Here is a 17,701-nt window from a genome sequence, read left to right as displayed (position 1 = left end):
CATCCCCAGCTGCATGTGACTCACCTGGGCCTCTCCGAGCCTCCATTTTCTCACCTGTGAAAAAGACACGATGATGCTCGCTGACCTCGCCATCGTGTATGAAGACGGTACGTGGGAGGCAGCATGGGGCATGGCCACAGTGCCCTCAGTCACGACAGCTTGTCCTCTTTGCCCTGGATCCTTCTCCTGGCCTCCCCACATGAGGTTTTTCCGAGCAAGTTAAAAGTTGTTCTTGAGGACTTTCCAGAAGCCCAGTGGAACCATTCTGTTCAGCCAAGTGGGGAATATTTACATCTTCTTTTCTAAAGGCAAACAATTTCCTCGAGATGCTGAATTAGTTCCCAAGCAGCCTCCAGGCTGTCTTGTAAATACATAGACATGAGTGTTAACGAAGTCCCCATTTGTCCAGCAAAGCAGAACAGAGATGCTTCAGGGCTGTGTCAGGACGGTGTTTCTCCCAGCTTTCCAAGTCCAGAAATGCCTTTCTTTCAAGTTATCTCTTTCTCTTCAAACACTCTCATCAGGTCCATTCAAGAATTCATTCAACAAACATTAGCTGAGCACCAATTGTGTCCCAGGCACTGGGAACCAAGCAAGAGTAGGAGAGTTAGGGCAGGAATGGACACGGAGCAGGATCTCCATGACCTGAGCAGATGGGGTAAAGGAGGAGAGGGTCCTCAGTGAGTCCTGGAGTCCTTTGCCAGGCTTTTATTGGGATTTACCAGTTACATGGCTGGCAAGGAGTGCCAGCCTCCCAGCTCCCAGCAAGTCTTCACTCTATCTGGGCTCTCCAGCGTTCTCTGGTGGTCACTGCTTCTCTCTTTCTCTGGTTCTGCTTCTGCTGGTGTCCCCATGACGCCGCCCTTATAAGTGCAGTATGAGCCCAGGTGTACCCACTTACGCATGCCCACACCCGACTCCAGGTGCCCGCCATCAGGCATGCATTCAGGACCGCAAGGATCCATCATCTATCCTAATGGCAGGAGGGCAGAAAAGCCTGATACTTTTTATTCACCCTACAAGGTAGCATCCAGCCCTCATGGTGCATACAGTCCAGAGACTCCAAGACAAACGCTGAAGAGTCAAACACAGCACCTGGTACATAAAAACAAATCAACAGTAAAGACAATAATAATAGCTTTGGTTTATTGGCATGACCAGATGAGCTAAATCCCGCATTTTCCAGGTCCCCCTGGTGGTGGGTGGGGCCTTCAGGGCTGGGCTCAAACCCCCCAGATGAGCAGCTGAACCGCATCAGTGTCTGAACTCTGCTCCTGACTTCCTGAGCAAGGGGGCTGCTGGGAAGGGAGCAGAGCTGATCAGCCTTTGAGGAGTCTTAAAAGGGGGTGATGCAGGCGGGCTTGCTCTCTTTCATCTCAGCTGGACGGTGGCCCCTCTGGGAGGCGAGGTGGCAAAACTCTCCCTCTCCCACCCACCCTGCAGGCTCCTGTAGCTGCAACTCCCCTCACGCCACCCGTGGGGAACTGGGCCTTCTCCTTCTATGCTTTTATTTAGTATAAATGATTCTTTTTCCCTTTTTTGCTTCAGCAAAGGACATTTTGTTTGCATTTTGATGGCAAGTGGCTGGGCCCTGAGGCAGAGGCTCTGACCTAGTGACCATTTTTAGACCCTTTTCCCAATAAGTTTCATTTTTCTCTTTTAATGCAGGTCGACTTTATATACAGTGAAATGCTCTGATCTAAGTGTGCTGTTCAATTTATTTTGAGAACTACCTCTCAAGACTGATTATCCAGTCACCTCAGAAAGTTTCCTGAAGTCCCTTCCCGGGCAAATCTTCTTCCTCTCCCCCAAGTAAACACTGTCCTGATTTGTATCCTCGTAGGTTAGTCTCATCAATTCTAGAATTTCACGTAAACGATGTCATGCAAAATGTACTTATTTTGTTGTGGACTTATTTGTGCAACAACGCACTATTGAGTTCATCTATGTTATTGGCTGAGCGAGTAGTTTGTGCCTTTTTATTGCTGAGTAATATTTCATTGTGTAAATACACCAGTCTTTTTAGCTCTTTTCATATAGATGAGTATTTAGGTTGCTTTCAGTTTGGGGGCTGTTGTGAGGAGAGCTGATATGAACATTTGCATTCAAAACCTTTTCTAGATGTTTGTTTTCATTTCCCTCAGATAAATACCTAGGAATGGGTGGTTGGGTCAAGGAGTAGGTGTGTGTTTAACTCCTTGAGAAATTGCCAAATCGTTTCCCAAAGTGATGGTGCCATTATGGACTCACCCCCACCCTCAGTGGCGAGTCCCGACTCCCCACGCTCTCACCCACATCCGTGGTGCTGGCCTTTTAATTTTAGTCATTCTGTGGGTGTGTAGCAGTATCTCATTATGATTTTATTAGGCATTTCTCTAATGACTAATGATGCTGAACGCTTTTTCCTGTTCTTATTGCATATATTCTTCTCTGACATGTCTGCTAAAGTCTTTTATTGAATTGCTTGTCTTTATATTATCGAGATGTACGACTTCTTTATGTGTTCTGGATGCAAGTTCTTTGTCAGATATATGCATTGCAATATTTTCCTCCACTCTGTTGCTTATCTATTTATTTTCTTACAGGCATATGTGGATAAGCAGGAGTTTTTGTTTTTGGTGGCGCCACATTCATTTTTTTTTTCTTTCGTGATTCATGGTTTCTAAGCCCTTTCCAAGAAACTTTTGCCTGCCCAGAAGGTCAGCAAGATGTTTGCCTATCTTTTTTATTCTAGCAGCTTTTTATTTTAGTTTTTACATTTAAGACTAATCACTCAAAACGTACCAGGGATGTGTCAACATGGTGTGCCTTGTTTAATTCTCCTTAACAATTTTATGAAGTAAATACAAACATTATCTGCATTATCACATAGGAGGACTCTCATTTGTCTCTTACTGTGTTTCATTCATTTAATCACTTGTTTTTTCCACAAACACTTATCTGAGACTTGTTTTGGAACTGGGCAAATTTGAATTTGCATTTGACCCACACATTGAAAATTCTCAGTCTCTGCCTAGAGAGATTCCAAGGGACTCAGAGATTGTGGTCAGAAAGGATTTTCCAGAAGAGGGCTTTAAAGGTCAGATAAGAGGCAAATATTCAAGTGCAGAGAAAAGGAACATTGATGAAGTGGAAATTTATGGGCAAAAGCTCAGTGACAACAGCACTCACTGGGCCAGCTGGGCCAGGGGTGATGAGTGTGGCCAACAGCAACAGGGGCCCCACCTGTTCATCTCTCCCTGCGCTCTTCCTTTGTCATGTGGCCTTGGAGTTCCTCATCTAGAGACAAAGCACTTCCTTTCTTACGTGACATTTCTGTAGACAACACAATGAAATGGAAACTGCAGTGTATCTGTCCTAAGCCCAGATTTTAAGCAGTGTCTTACTTTATCATAGTTGCCACAGGCTGGGTGATTTGAACAGCAGGGATTTATTTCTCACCATTCTGAAGGTAAGGTAAGTCCAAGATCAGGCTGATTGCAAGGCATGGTTCATTCTGAGGTCTCTTCTCTTGACTTGCAAGTGACAACCATCTCTTCTTGCGTATGTATGGAGAGGGAGAGGGAGAGAGATTAAGTCTCATCTTGCAAGGACACTAATGTCTTAGATCAGGGCTCCCTCCTTATGACCTCATTTAACCTTAAGTGCTTCCGCTGGGGCTACCTCCAAAATAGTGACATTGGGGTTAAGAGTTTAATATCTGGAGTCTACAGCACCTCCGTAACACAAGGTCCTGCATGACTCTGCTTGCTCTCTTGTGCTGCCATCAAGACTGACCTGCTGATGACAGACATTTGGAGCAGAGCTTCCTAACTCCAGCCAGCCTAGCTGAGGCCATCCGAGGCCAGCTACAACCAGCCAACCTCAATGTGTCACTTGAATCATGTGGGAAGCAGGTGCATAAATGGAGTTCAGAGCACTGGGTGTTTATTGAGGGATATCACTGGTGAAATCTAATAGGAAAAGAAAGTAGAATTGGGCAGAGAAAAGCCTTAGTCTGCCATAAGGATTGGACATTTATAAAAGGAAGGAGGGAGGAAGCAGAATTGGGCAGTGTCTTAATGATCCACATCTGATAAAGCCCCAAACCAAAAGGAAGATCTAGAGCAAATCATTTCCTTTATAGGAGTCTAACATTGGGCAAACAAAAAGCCAGGCTCTATGACCCTGCTACATTCAGACTTTACCTGAGGTCTGCCCTCCACATGTGTGGCCTTGCCTTGAAAGCGAAAGATCGACCCTGAAGGTAGTAACAACTAGAGGCGGTCAGGTAGCTGTACTCCCTGCAGCTGAGCATAAAATTCTTTTTGATGCAAGATATAAATAGTACACCTCCATGACTGCCACACACAGATGGGCAAGAGAGCCCAGCCAAGGACCCAGAGCAGAGTCACCTAGCCAGCCACCACCGGCACATGAGCAATAAACACTGCTGTGTACCACTAGGCTTCTGTGGATGCTTGTTAAGCAGAGTTATTGAGGCAACAGGTAACCGATACAATGAGTCAGCTCTGTTCTCCACCGATCTATAGCTCACTTCTTATTGGGGAAAGGAAGATGTTCTGCCCAGGCAACCCATTTTCATTTAATAATGTCTGTGCTTATGACTTCATTAAGTATTAATTTGTAGTGATTAGCACAATGGCAGTGACACTTCAGCAGCTGTTTGGGAGAGGTTTCACCCAGCCACTAAATAGAACAACTGTCAGAAAACCTTGACATTTGCTAATTATCCATGCTTGTCACTTATGCACTTGAGTCTTCAGAGCAGGCGCTGAGCATTGTTGGCCTGTGCTCACTGAACCTGGACAAAGGTAGAAGCACCAGCCTCTGAGGAGAGGGAACAGAGGTTCTTTTCAACTTTAAGTCACACTAACTCTCAGAATTAGTGCAGTAGGTGCCATGATGGATGTGAAAGACTCAAAATTGTCCTCGAGCCTCCTCCTGGGCATTTCGGGAACGCCTCTCTATAAAACAACATCCATCGGGAAAGCTTTGACCATACTATCAAGTATCCCAAATAGATTTCTCCTTCTCCACCCGCCACTGCTACCCTTGTCAGAGCCACCAGTGGGTCTCACCTTATAGCTACTACGTACTGTTTCATTCACCGGCTCCTCTCACATTGGCTTCCTGTCAGTGCAGGGTGACTCTTTCCTATCAGAAAGTGTCCTTTTCTACCTTTAATCCCTTTTCCACACTGTTCCTTGTACCTGGAATGCTTGTCCCCTTAAGTGTGTGTGGTTCACCCCATCCCACCCTTCAGATTTCCCTTAAATATCCTCTTTTCTCAGAGTCTAAATAGCCTTCTTGGTTTCTTTATAGCTCGTGTCCTGCTTATATTTTTCATGTCCTGACTCACAGTTGTACTTTGGTTATTGTTCTGCTAATTTGTTGTCTCACCCACTAGTAAAATTCCACAAGGACAAGATTTCTTTCATGGTTTGAAGGAAGAACTAAAAATTATAATTGTGAGATGATTATCTGCAAAAGTATTGTTACAAGACTGAATAGCCTCTAAACTCTAGGTCCATGACAAAATGTCTGGTGAACCCCCAGATAAAATATCCAGACTTAGGTTCACATATAGTGATGATATTATTGGTATAAGAATTATTGTATTATTATTGGTTGCAGATTAAAGATGTGAGGAATTTTTAACTACAGCTTGGAGCTGCAGAGAACAGCTACTGCCATCTGCCTACAGGGTCTTTCCCCATCAACAAAAAGGAAAGTTGAGCAGAAACGGACAGATTCTCTCACAGCTGGGATATAACACTCCATGACTCCCTATCACTCTGAGGGAAAAAGATATTTTAATCCTTCATCATGATCTACAAGGCTATAGACACATAGTTGGTGCACAGCAGCTTGTTAGAGTATTTGCTTGTTATCGCTCTCGATTATAAGAAAAGGAAATCTGAAAAGGAAAGACTGTGTATGTGGTCGGGGAATAGCAGGCTTTTCACGAAGGGGATTCACTGCTTGGGATTGTCCCCCGCCGTCAAATCAAAATCTGTAGGTCTCCAAGGTGACCCCTGGCACTGGAAGATCTACAAGTTCATGCAAATGTGATGGTAATAGAAAGCAAAAGTCACCAATCTGGAGACCCAAGGAGCATTTTTAAGAGCAGCAGAAAGCAGAGAGTGAAGTGAATGAAAGAGGGACGTAATTTAATTTAAATGCAATTGCCTCGAGTATAGTAAACACAAGACTCTGGTTTGGGAAAGATTGAGTAGAAGAGGATTCGCTTTCAATAACAGGCTACTCCAAAGTCACAGGTCTCATTTGCCATTTATTTAAGCATCAGGGAGTACAGTAAATTTATTCAAAATGAGATAATGGGTGTGAATGCATTTTATAAACTTTAAAGTGCTTGGCAAATAAAAGGTGATGGCTATTTTGCAAGCATAATGCGCTCCCAACAAAATGCAATACAGCGTCCATGAACACAGAGCTGTGACTGTCTTTTTCAATGATGAGTCCCCAGGGCTTAACACAGGGAGGCACCAAAGCTTCCTGGTTGGATAAATGAGTGACTGAATGAACAAACAAATCATCACCGAGCTGGGATTCCAGAGGTTAGTGTTTCTGTTTTGATCACACCTCCAAGCAGCCTTGGGTAAGTCACATCAACCCTCATTTCCTGATTCCTCATCTAGAATATGGCACCTTTCTCAAAATTTGCCCTGAGGATTCAGTGAGAAAATGCATGTTAAGTGCACAGTGACTGGTATACAGCAAGTACAAAATAGTGGCAGACCCCCCTCTTTTGCGTTGCAAAGCCAAAATCCATATCTAGTACACTGAAGTGTCTAAATCTAAAGTGCTTCTGTCCTTGCAAAATGGTTCTGAATCGATGCTTGAGTTGATTTCAATTCTTACAAGAAATAGTCTCAGCAAAACAACTCTGTTTATCTCTGGTGGAAAATTAAATTATAAAACATATAAACACAGACAAACTCCATCCATCAGGCCACGACAATGAGTGTGTGGGAATTGATGGGCCACCCTTAACTGCACAACAAGTGTATAAATACAGGTTAGCCGTGGGAAGGCGGGGCAGAAGGGGCTGGAGATGAGCTCATAGATGCGCCTATGGCATCATAACTATACACAAGGATGCAGTAGAGGCTCAGAGACCACCCCAGAGTCACTGGCATAACAAAGGCATGGTGGCTTCCTCGGAAGTTTTGATAAGTGGACCAGAGCTCAACCACACCTTGGTCAGTATGGAAGCGTTATTTAAGGTTCCTGCTGCACCACTTATCCCTCAGGTGTTGGGTGGAAGAATGAGGAGGAGAATTACATCTGCTTGAATGAATGAGGATAATTAAATGGAGGTAAGGGGATGGGAAGCTCCAGGTCTTATTGTATCTGAATCTTCTGGAAAGGGTACAGTGGGAACACAAGGGGCAGAAGAGCATGCCTCTGTTGTCAGCCAGTTCTTGGCCAGCTATTTATTCTCATTATACCTCACCTCTTGTTTCCTCATCTATACAAAAGGCTCATAATAAACCACACTTCCTTGAGTGTTTGCATGAATTAAATGTTAAAACAGTGTTAGGCACCATAAAATGCTCAATAAATATTAGACATTATTGCTTTTGTTCATCGTAATAATAAGGGGGTTCTTGAGCGGGCCCAGCAGCTAATGGGCTCCATTGTAGGAAACCCGGGCTAAATGTGATTCAGCATTTTCCCACGGCTTCATGACTGATGCCTGAACTGAAATGTATACTTACGTGTCCATATCAAAAGCCCATGCTCTAATCCCTTATCATCTCAGTTAGTATCTATCAGTCTTCTGTGCTCATGCAGGCTATGCTTAATTTGCACAATATCCCTTTCAGTCTTTTGAGTGTTACCCTAAATTTCAGTTAACCCCAAATTTTTTCCTGGAGAGCTGAAGTACATCCCTTGGAGGAGAGTGGAGCATCAATTCTTAAGAATTGCATAAGGGACTCCAGGGCTGGTGTCCACTTGTGGGTACTAGAAGTACCATGTGCAGAGACACGAAGGTGAAAAGGCCAGAGAGGCTCACAAAGGGTGAATACAGGTGTGAAGAGATGAGACCATAGAATTATGCAGGGACTCAATCTTGAAGGGATTTGAATGCCACGTTAAGAGATTTGGTTTTATGATACAGACACAAGAAGACTTCAAGGAGTTTTGAGTGGATTTTCCTCTAAGAAAATCACTCCAGCTGCAAAGAAAATGATGCATCGGAGAAAGGTACTGGAGGCAAGGAGGGGTGAAAGACAGTGGAGACGCAATTGCAGAAGTCCAGGGAAGAGATGATCATGGGTGAACTCAGAGAGCAGGTGACTCAAGAGGACCTTGAGACGAATTGGATGTGGATGTTGAGAATAAGAAAGGATCCCGCACAGGTTTCTAGTCTGGCTCAGTTCTATGTTCCCAAGTCACTGATTAGCATCAGCCCAGAGTAGGGAGTCCCAGGATCAGAGGCAAACTCTGCAGCCACAGGAGGCAGTTCTGCTGCCTCACTTACTCTCTGGAGCTCCCACTGAAGAGCCTGCGCCCTGAACTACATTTCTTCTCCCAGGTGTGCTCAATTGCAAGTCTGCACTTTCTCATCCCTTCATCCTCGCCCACCTGAAGGTGGCTGTCAGCACCTTACCATAAAATTAACTGTGCCTACCCGTTCCTGCAGCCCGTGTGCTGGGGTTCCCTGCCAGGAAAATCTGCCCAGGCAGCAGAGTCCCATGCCAGGGACGTGTGATCCTCTGTTACTATGATTAACTTGGATAAACATATGCTGGAAAAGCAACAGACAATGAGCTCTGATCAGTGAATCAGAATGAGCCATGTTGAAACTGGATCACTCAAGCTTCAAATATGGAGGCAAATTTCAAGGGGCACAAGGTAGCCCGGAGAGCAGGCAGACAGACTTGCAGGATTTCAAAGCGCAAAGAATGCTTCAAGTTCTCAAGGGACTTTTCCACATCACATTGGCTTCCTCCAAGTTGGCAGGAAAACAGGGCAGAGAGAACTGAAGAGAAATTGAGCCACGTATTGTTCTCCACAGAGATCAGAGAAAGAGCAGGTGTCTGTTGAGACCATTTTGTGGGGGCTAGAGCCTTGGCACTAATGTCAATTGGATGTGGGAGCAGAGCCTGGATCTGTCACTTACAAGGGATCTGAGAGTCCAGAGACTTGGTCTCAGAGTCTCATTTTTCTCATCTGTAAAAAGTAAGGTAATGGTGTCATCTACCTCCTCTGGTTTCTCAGGGCCCCAATAATGTAATAACAACTATCAAGTGCAACTAAGCAACAGAAACATTGAAGCATCAGCTACGAGCCCAGCACATCAGCTGCTGAGGGAGGCAGATGGAGCCCTGTCTTCTCAGAGCCTAAGTCTCGAAGACCACAAACTCTTCACACCCATCGGGCATCCTCAGTGCTGATGCGGTGTGCCAGACGCCATGCTAAGAGCTCACATTTGCTATTTGTGAGCCTCCATCAAAGCTAAGAGAGGTAAGTGTTTCTCTCTAGAACACCGTTCACTTAGGGCTGGGATGCTGTGTTCCAGGCCTTTGTTACAAAGCCCCACCGCGTGGCGTGACAACCCTCCCTATGTCACTGGCTTTTGTGTAACCTCATTATATTCTGTTTACCGTGTTCTGGTGTAGGTTGGGGTTTTTGTAACCTGGAGCAGTTAAGAGGGACTTGTCTCCCCTAATCCTGGGAGAGCAAGGTTGCTAAGGAGACCATTGTCATATTAACTCAGTAAACACTGAGACACTCATGGTGCTACAAAGGAGGAGAGCTCTCTGTTGAGAAAGGAAACCTTTCCCTTTAGATTGAAAGGGAAAAGCCACCATGGAGATTGAGCCTGGCAAAGGGGGACAAGTCCCTATGCAACTCTTTAGCTTTCTGTTGGTCACAGGGCTAGAAAAGAGGAGAGATGGAGAAAGCAGGTAGGAATCTTGTAGCTAATCAAGAAATCTCGGCTCCCTAAAGTTACCTCTGGAAATTTTGTGCCCCATACTTTCGTGTAGAGTGCTTTTAAAAAACAACAGAAGAAGAAAATATAGAAAAACACAATCAGGAGAGCTGATTTTGGAGAGTGCAGACCTCTTCGTAGTTGGGGTGAAGAAGAAGCTCCTGATGAGATGGGGACTTAGATGTCAGATTGGCTTGAAGACGAGAAAGGACTCCACGTTCCTGGAAGAACAAATCCTATGTAATATGAGGTGAGCTTATTCTACTTGCTTAGGAAAAGTCCAGTGAAAGCATTAATCTATTCTCTGATTGCTAGCCGGCTTGGACTAATAAAAAGTGCCTACATTTGTATTTCTTGCAATAAAATATTTATCATGGGACAAAAAAGATTGATTATCAGATGGGTAAGGAGTATTCCAGGTCATGGAATTTTGAGTTCTGTATTTCAAAGGACATGGGCTTACCCGAGCTATATCCAGAGCTGGGTATCCCTCAGCTGTGGTGGGTTGAGATTCTGGGGTGAGCTCTGATCTTAGGTCCCTGGGAATCTCCCACCTAACTCAATTTTTCCACCAGCTTTGGTTCAGGAAAGTTGTAACTGCAAGGTTTGCAGAAGCTGGATGGGAACTCAATGAAGATCCTTCCCAAGATTTCAATTTGCAGAAGAAAAGTCCAGAAGCCAGAAAGGTCAAGCAGGTCATAACTGGAGCCAGGGCTTCTCATTCCTGCTCATGTCTACCTTTCAGTGGATGGAGCTGTTGGCTTATTTGATGACTTCGAGCGTCTTCCCTGAATTTGCCCATGGTGATGGCATCATGTGACCTCATTTCCATTTGAGCATCAAGAATGCTGAATGGAGAAATCACTTTTCTTTCGTTCCCTTCAATCTTTCCAGCGCCTGACATCTCTGTCACCGACAACTTCGGCTCCTTGTTTCCCTGCAGTTCTTGTCCCGGCCGATCCCTGCAGAGCGGGAGAGGGTGATGGATGGGCCAGGGGAGGGAAGATGGACAGCACCAGGGAAGAATCTGTGATTTGGAGGCCTTTGGTGACATGCACACACAAAGAGACTAGGAAAGAATGGCTTTTTCAAAAGCATAAATAGAAAACCGCTGGGCTTGAGTGCTTGCTGCCACATAATGAACATGCTCGCCTTCTCCTAACAACGTTTTAAGTCGGTAATTGGCCCAACAGGGGACACGAACTGTACACTGAGTCACAGAATAGTACAGAAAATCTCAGAATGGCGTCACCTCCCATTGGGAGAGTTGTCTGTGTGCCAAGCCCTGTGGAGATGCATTCGTGGCATTTAAGGAGTGCAGACGGTCAGCATCAGAAAGGACTTGGGAGGACAACCATCCCCGGGGTCACTGGCCTTTTCTACATCAGAGGACTCTTTGATTTGTCCCCCCTCTTCCCTTAGGTTTCATTTTCTAAAGATGCAGCTGGCAAACTAGACAGCTCTGATCTGAAAAAGGATGCGTTTTCCCACAGAATAACCATGGATCTCTGTAATGATCACTTGGTAAGTGTGATACCCCAAAAAGACATGAGGCCTAGCCCATCTCAAATAGTAATACCCATAATAACATAGTTTATTAGATGCCCACAGGGTCCCAGCTAAGGGCTTTGCAAACTTTATCTTCCTTAATCCTTTCTAGACACCATCTCCTGGTGCCAGAAACAGGTGCAGAGGGTTTCTTGACCAATGAGGCTCCAAAATTGGGTGGATCTGATCACCAAGTCACCCTTAACCCGTCTACTCTACAGCCTGTTCATTAGTCTCTTTGTCATGTTAACAGTCATCTAAGGAACATCCATCCATTTTTTTCACAAGCTTTTGTAAGGTTGGAAGCTCCAAATTAAGTTGTTTTGGTCTCAACTTTCCCTTAATCATTAAGGTAATGGAGGCCCAGAGAGAATTAGAAACTTGCTCAGCATCAACCCAGCTAATTAGCAACAATGCTAATTTTAAATTCCAGCTTTTCTAACTCCTGCTTCTGAATTCTCTACATCTCAACTCAGCTCCAGTAAGTAACAGTTGAACATCTACCAAGTGACAGCAGAGCAGCAGCATGTAACGCGTCACTCTCCTGGTTGACACCTGCTACAGACATTACCAATCAATCATGGAACCTTCCCCACCTGGATGTGGCTCCATGTAAGAACTCCCAATCCATGGGATTTGGCAAAGGATGCATATTATTGTCATCATGCATAATACTGTTCAAGGCCCTCAAGATGACACGAAACAACTACAGATGTGTTTCTGCCATCAAATATTTTGTCTCAGAAAACTTTTTCAGTGAAGAGTAACTTCTTCCCAAGTGCCAGGAAAGAGCAGTTTCAATGCCATGATACCTGGAGACATGTATATATTACGAGTTGATGTCCATGCCCTGCTCACAAGTTGAAGAGAAATCGGCTTGGGAGTGAGAATGGGGACCACCAAGAAGGCTGCACATGAATGGGAAGTTGTCAGCTGGAGGGCCAGTCCATCTGAGGCAGCGATAACGGGAGAGTCACCTGTGAGTGCATGGAGCTGAGGAGGAGAGAAATGCGGTCTGACCAGGAGGCGAGCTGAGACTGACAGCTGAGAGTCCCAGGTCAGCAGAGCAGGTAAAAATGGTGAATTGGTTGGTGGGAATTCCACGGGGACTGCACCTGAGAGGATAAAGCATACATTGCATAAAAATGAAGAATGATGTAAAAAAATATATAAAATAATAAAAAAGGAAAAAAGTGATAAAATTTTAAAGACTGGCAATTCCAACTGTTGTGAAGTATGTACAGCAATAGGAATTCTCAGACAATGCTAGGAAGAGTCTAAATTGCTTAAAAATGGAGATAATTTAAGTGTGCAATAATGAAATGGATAAATTAGTATATTCATACAATGAAAAAAATAAAGTACTTAACACCAAAAAAAAAAAAAAAGATGATTTGTATCTATTCAAGACCCCAGAACAAGATAGTTCCTCTCAGTGCAGGGTAAAGGGGGGAGGGCCCTGTGGAGTCTGGTGACACACATGCTGTGGGAACACACATCTGAAGAGGGGTGATCTTATACCACTAAATCATATACAATGCTGTCAACCAACATCACCTCTATAAAAAATAATACAATTAAAATAATTCTTCTCTTTGTTCCTCCCCTCTTTTATTTGATAGACATATAAAAGGGAGGGTAACAAGATCAAGAAAGAAGGATACTATAATATTGGCCCTCACCATATCTCTAGGCATGTTTCTCTTTCTGGAGAGGACTTGAAGGAGGACATTCCTGACCTTGGGAGTGGCAGGTGTCATGTGGTCTGATAGCATGAGTCTTCCAACCAAGCACGTCTCTTGTCATATTGGTTGTTACTGTACCGCCCTGAGGGCCATGGCTACCAGGGTGATGCATGGCATCTTGGGGGCATTAGCAAAGGGAGGAGGACTAAGATGTGGGATGAAGATGAGGAGGGTGGGACAGTCTAAAACAGCCCACCCTGGATTGTGGCAGAGGCCAGTACTAAAATGAGTGATGCTTTCCATTTGGAATTCCAGTAATGAAGGCTTTCTAGAGAAGTGTGTCTTCGAGGGAGGAATTTCATTTTGTGGATGCGTCGGTTTACTAATAAGCCCCTCCCCAAGATAAGGGGTGATCAGCCTATGCATCCACTGCGCCCTGAACTTGAGGAAGGGTCCAGGTCTCTAGGGGTTAAGCAGCATCTGCAGCACTTTAGACCAATTCCGACCTGAACACATTGTCACCGCCTGCCTGAACCCATCTCAAACCCCAAGAGGGCGTTTTGGAGAATTATTCTCATGATTCCAGAGACAGAATTAGCCTCTTCAAACCAATGAGAGAGCAACCCTTGACTGGTGGTTCATTATGTACAATTCAAAATCAACCCCCTGCTGTTCAAGCTTCCCCGGTGACTGGGGCTCTTGGAAGAAGAAATTGCATGTTGTCCTAGAGAAGGTTGGAGATGGTGCTGGGTCCAGGTGGCAACATGTGGGTGCATCTTAAAGATTGTTGTGATAGCCCCCCCAAAATATATCACAAGTCAGAATTCTGGGAGAAACAGTTTTTAAGCATAAGAATATTTTCAAGTGATTCTTTTATTAACCTTGAGACCTGTGCAGCACAGAATTTTGTTCTTGTAGGGAGAAGCAGAGTTCACTTCCAGGGGGTTCAGGGCAAAGATAGTAACTGCCTTTCATACAACACAGGCACATGTATCCCTGAGGCAGATGCAGCCCATAATTGTCTATATAAATAAAGTTTTATTAGAATGCAACAATTTGTTCACATGTATTCTGTGGCTGCCTTGCATACACTACAGTAGCAGAGTTGAGTAGTTGCAACAGAGACTACAGGCCCCCAGAATCTAAAAGATATTCTACCTAGTCCATTACAGAAAAAGTTTGCCAGTCCCTGAGCAAACTGCCACATAGTCTTATGATTTGAGGTGGGGCTTCTGTGCTGGTTCATGACCTCTCAGCCAAGCAGGAAATTGCAAAGGTTGACTCCGGCCACTGCATTTGAGGCTCTGGGTCAGCTAGCTTCTGTCTGTGTCTAGTAATGGCAAATACTGACAGGACACTGGAGAGGGAAAAGAATGGACACACACACACACACACACACACAAATCATATCTCCAGGAGTAACTGTGCCCATTTCTGCAGCCCCAGCTCCTGTTGATGTCAGTTTCTGCTAGGGGACCTCAGACTCTGGGCTCTAGTAGCACTGTCTCCCCACTTTGAACCTCTAGTCATGAGGTGGCAGGGGCTTGCCACTATATATACACCCCAGAATATCTCACTGTATTTACCTCTTCTGCTTTCAGCCTTTCCGCCCACCGTATAACCAGTTCACCATACCAAATTCCTTATTTTCAGTCCACTGATTTCTGTTTCTGTTTTCCAGTTTGGATCCTGACAGATACAAGTCATGATTGAGTCCCATGCCAGAGCCTGAAAGCCTCATGGGAAATGACTTTCAGATTCCCGCCTTCATCCTGGTCCCTTATTTAGATTTTCTAAATTCCTACTATGAGTGAGACTAATTATAATAAAGTAAAAATCAAAATCCACAAGCAACTATAAACCAGAGACACACTACAGGGGGTGGGGGGGGGTTAGGATCAAAACAAGGGGGTGGGAATTGTATGGGGAATATAACCAAGATGAAAATGCATACATTGTGCAAAAACGAAAAATGATGTAAAAAATATATAAAATTTAAAAAAAAAGATTCCCACCTTCAGTGAACCATGAGAGTTTTGCCCTGAATTTTCAGCAGCTCGTTCTGCCATGTGTTGGGGAAATGGTTCTATTAGCTGAGGAGCCCTTGCCATGATGGTGGCCACTGCTTTTGTCAGCATGTGACCAAGCGCCACCCTGGGACCCCAAACTTGCAGGCAGTAAAGGGGTATGGCCATCCATAGGCACAAAGGCGAAGTATAATTTTGTGTGATAGAACTTTAGTAAAATTAGTGTGCAGAGAGAGAAGAAAGGGGTAATAGATTCCTAATAAAACACCCCAAATTACCAATCCTTTTGTGGAGAAATGCCCAACCAAATAGTGTTGGCCCAAAGCTGTTCTGCTGAGACCTGAAAGCTTGCCATAGTCTTAGTTACTTTCTGGGGGAGAACCACAGTGAAGGGGTTCTGAAACAGGAGGTCCCAGAAAGCCAAGGCAAAAGGAGATACCACATCAAGACAACGTCTGCCATTGTCAACCTCCCCACACGTCTTTCGCGCACGTGTCTCTTCCAAGTGTCTCTACATGTCTCCTTCTTGTATCTCCTTCCCAGAAGTACCAGGACACAAATCAGGCCACAGGAAAATGAGTTTTTTCCCCCAGAGTCTACCTACCTTCCTGTTAGGCTCTTCAGCTTCGCCCTAGTTCCCAAAAGGTAATCCAAGGGGCTGCATGTAAGTGGGAGCTGGGAATTTGGTTCACCCTCCTGTTATGGAGATGCCTGTGTAACACCCTCACGAGATGAACGCCCATCTCCGTCCTCAATATCGCTTCCCTACCCACCGTGAGAGGGGCCCCCAAAGTGGTGGCACTATTACAGTTCGCAGCTGCTATCTTCTTTGGCCACTCTCGCCACCTATGCCCTCTGTTCCAACAAAATCCACTATCCACGAACAGTCACACATGCACGGGCCTTTGCTTGTTCCTTTGCTGCTCACTCTCGGGCACCTCTGCCCTGCACCAGCCCCTTGGTCCAGGAACACCGACTTCACTCCTGCCTCAGACTGTTCGGCCCTGGCTTTTCTCTGTATTTGAATTGCAGTCTTTTCCAGTCCATCAGATTTTTGTTTTTGTTTTAAGACTTTAAAATTGAATCTGCAAAACAAAATCTGCTGTCAAAACATTTTAGGAAATGCTGGCTGAAGCAAATTGAATGTGATCTCTTTACTGCAGACTTTTCAGATCCTTGAAAATAGAAAGCAAATGAGATCACAGTGTTTTAAAAGCTAGTGTGAGTGTGGAGCTTTTTCTGTGTGAGGGATCCTTGTCATGGGAGTCAGTCTAGCTTCCATCTTTCCCTACCCCCTTCTTCTAGGGACAGGATCCACCTCTCTTGAGTGAGAGAATTTTTCCATCCAGTGTGGGTAGGGTTGACTCCCTTGCAATCATCTCCGGCATTAGGGATTTGACCTAGTCCTGCCCTGAGGGCTGGGCCAAGAATGGAAATGTGGTGTAGACGGGACCAGCCAGAGCCTTGCCAGGGCTTTTCAGGCACAGCTTTCAGAAGTAATTTGCTTTTTTTTTCTACGGAGGATGTTGAGTTGCTGGATGTTGTAGTGAGCTGGGGTTCAAAGAGCTATCAGAGGGAAAGACCCTACTGGACTAGAAACCCAAGCCAAAAATGACAGGACAATCAAGAGAAGGAGAGAGAACAGAACCAGCAATAGTTCCTGAACCCCTGGGTTTAGTCTGAATCTAGTTCCATCTCTTTGACTTCTTAATTATATAAGCTAATACATCCCGCCACCTCTTTTTAAAATTTTGCTTTTGCTGAAGCTAGATTGAACTCACTTTTTAGCCCTCAGATGTGACATATACTTGACTGAAATACACCTGATGGAGAAAACACAGCTTCTGCTAGTTCAGTGTGTGTGTCATGGCCACCTTGGGTCAGAAGCTATTCCTGAGTCCTTGAAATGCAGTCCCCAAGGTCAAGCTCTAGAGTTAGTGTCCTGGTCTACCCATTTCAGTCCCCTTATGAGAGAAGCCTGTGTGTAAGTGACAGGTTGAACACGGAGCAGACAGATGGAGCAAGGCAAGACCACCAGACAGCCTCCATCCATAATTCAACTTTCTAATGCCAGGTCACAGTTTCAGCTTCATGAGGATTAGTTTATGCAAATCCACTGGGTAGGATCTTTGGGACATGGTCACCTGGTCCTGTGCCTCCCTTTGGATTATGCCATAATTGTGTGTTTGTTCTAAATTTCTTCATTCTCTGGTTACACTGTTTCTACACCGAAGATCACTGATTCCAGCCCTGGAATAATTTACTTGGTGCATCTAGAAAACAACATATGCTGACTTGAATGATATTCAGATTAATAAACTAGAGACTCCAAGGCCTTCCAGCTGAGTGGCAGTTTTAATTCAGAAATTACTCATGTGAAATGGCAGAAGTGCCAAGAATACAGGTGTAAACAAGTAGCAGAAATGAGACGAATCTGATGCATGAAGAGAACAATGAAAATGATCCCACAGACA

The sequence above is a fragment of the Talpa europaea genome (assembly GCF_964194135.1).
Source record: "Talpa europaea genome assembly, chromosome: 14".
In the NCBI taxonomy this organism is placed as follows: domain Eukaryota; kingdom Metazoa; phylum Chordata; class Mammalia; order Eulipotyphla; family Talpidae; genus Talpa; species Talpa europaea.
Note: the sequence above shows the minus strand (reverse complement) of the source record.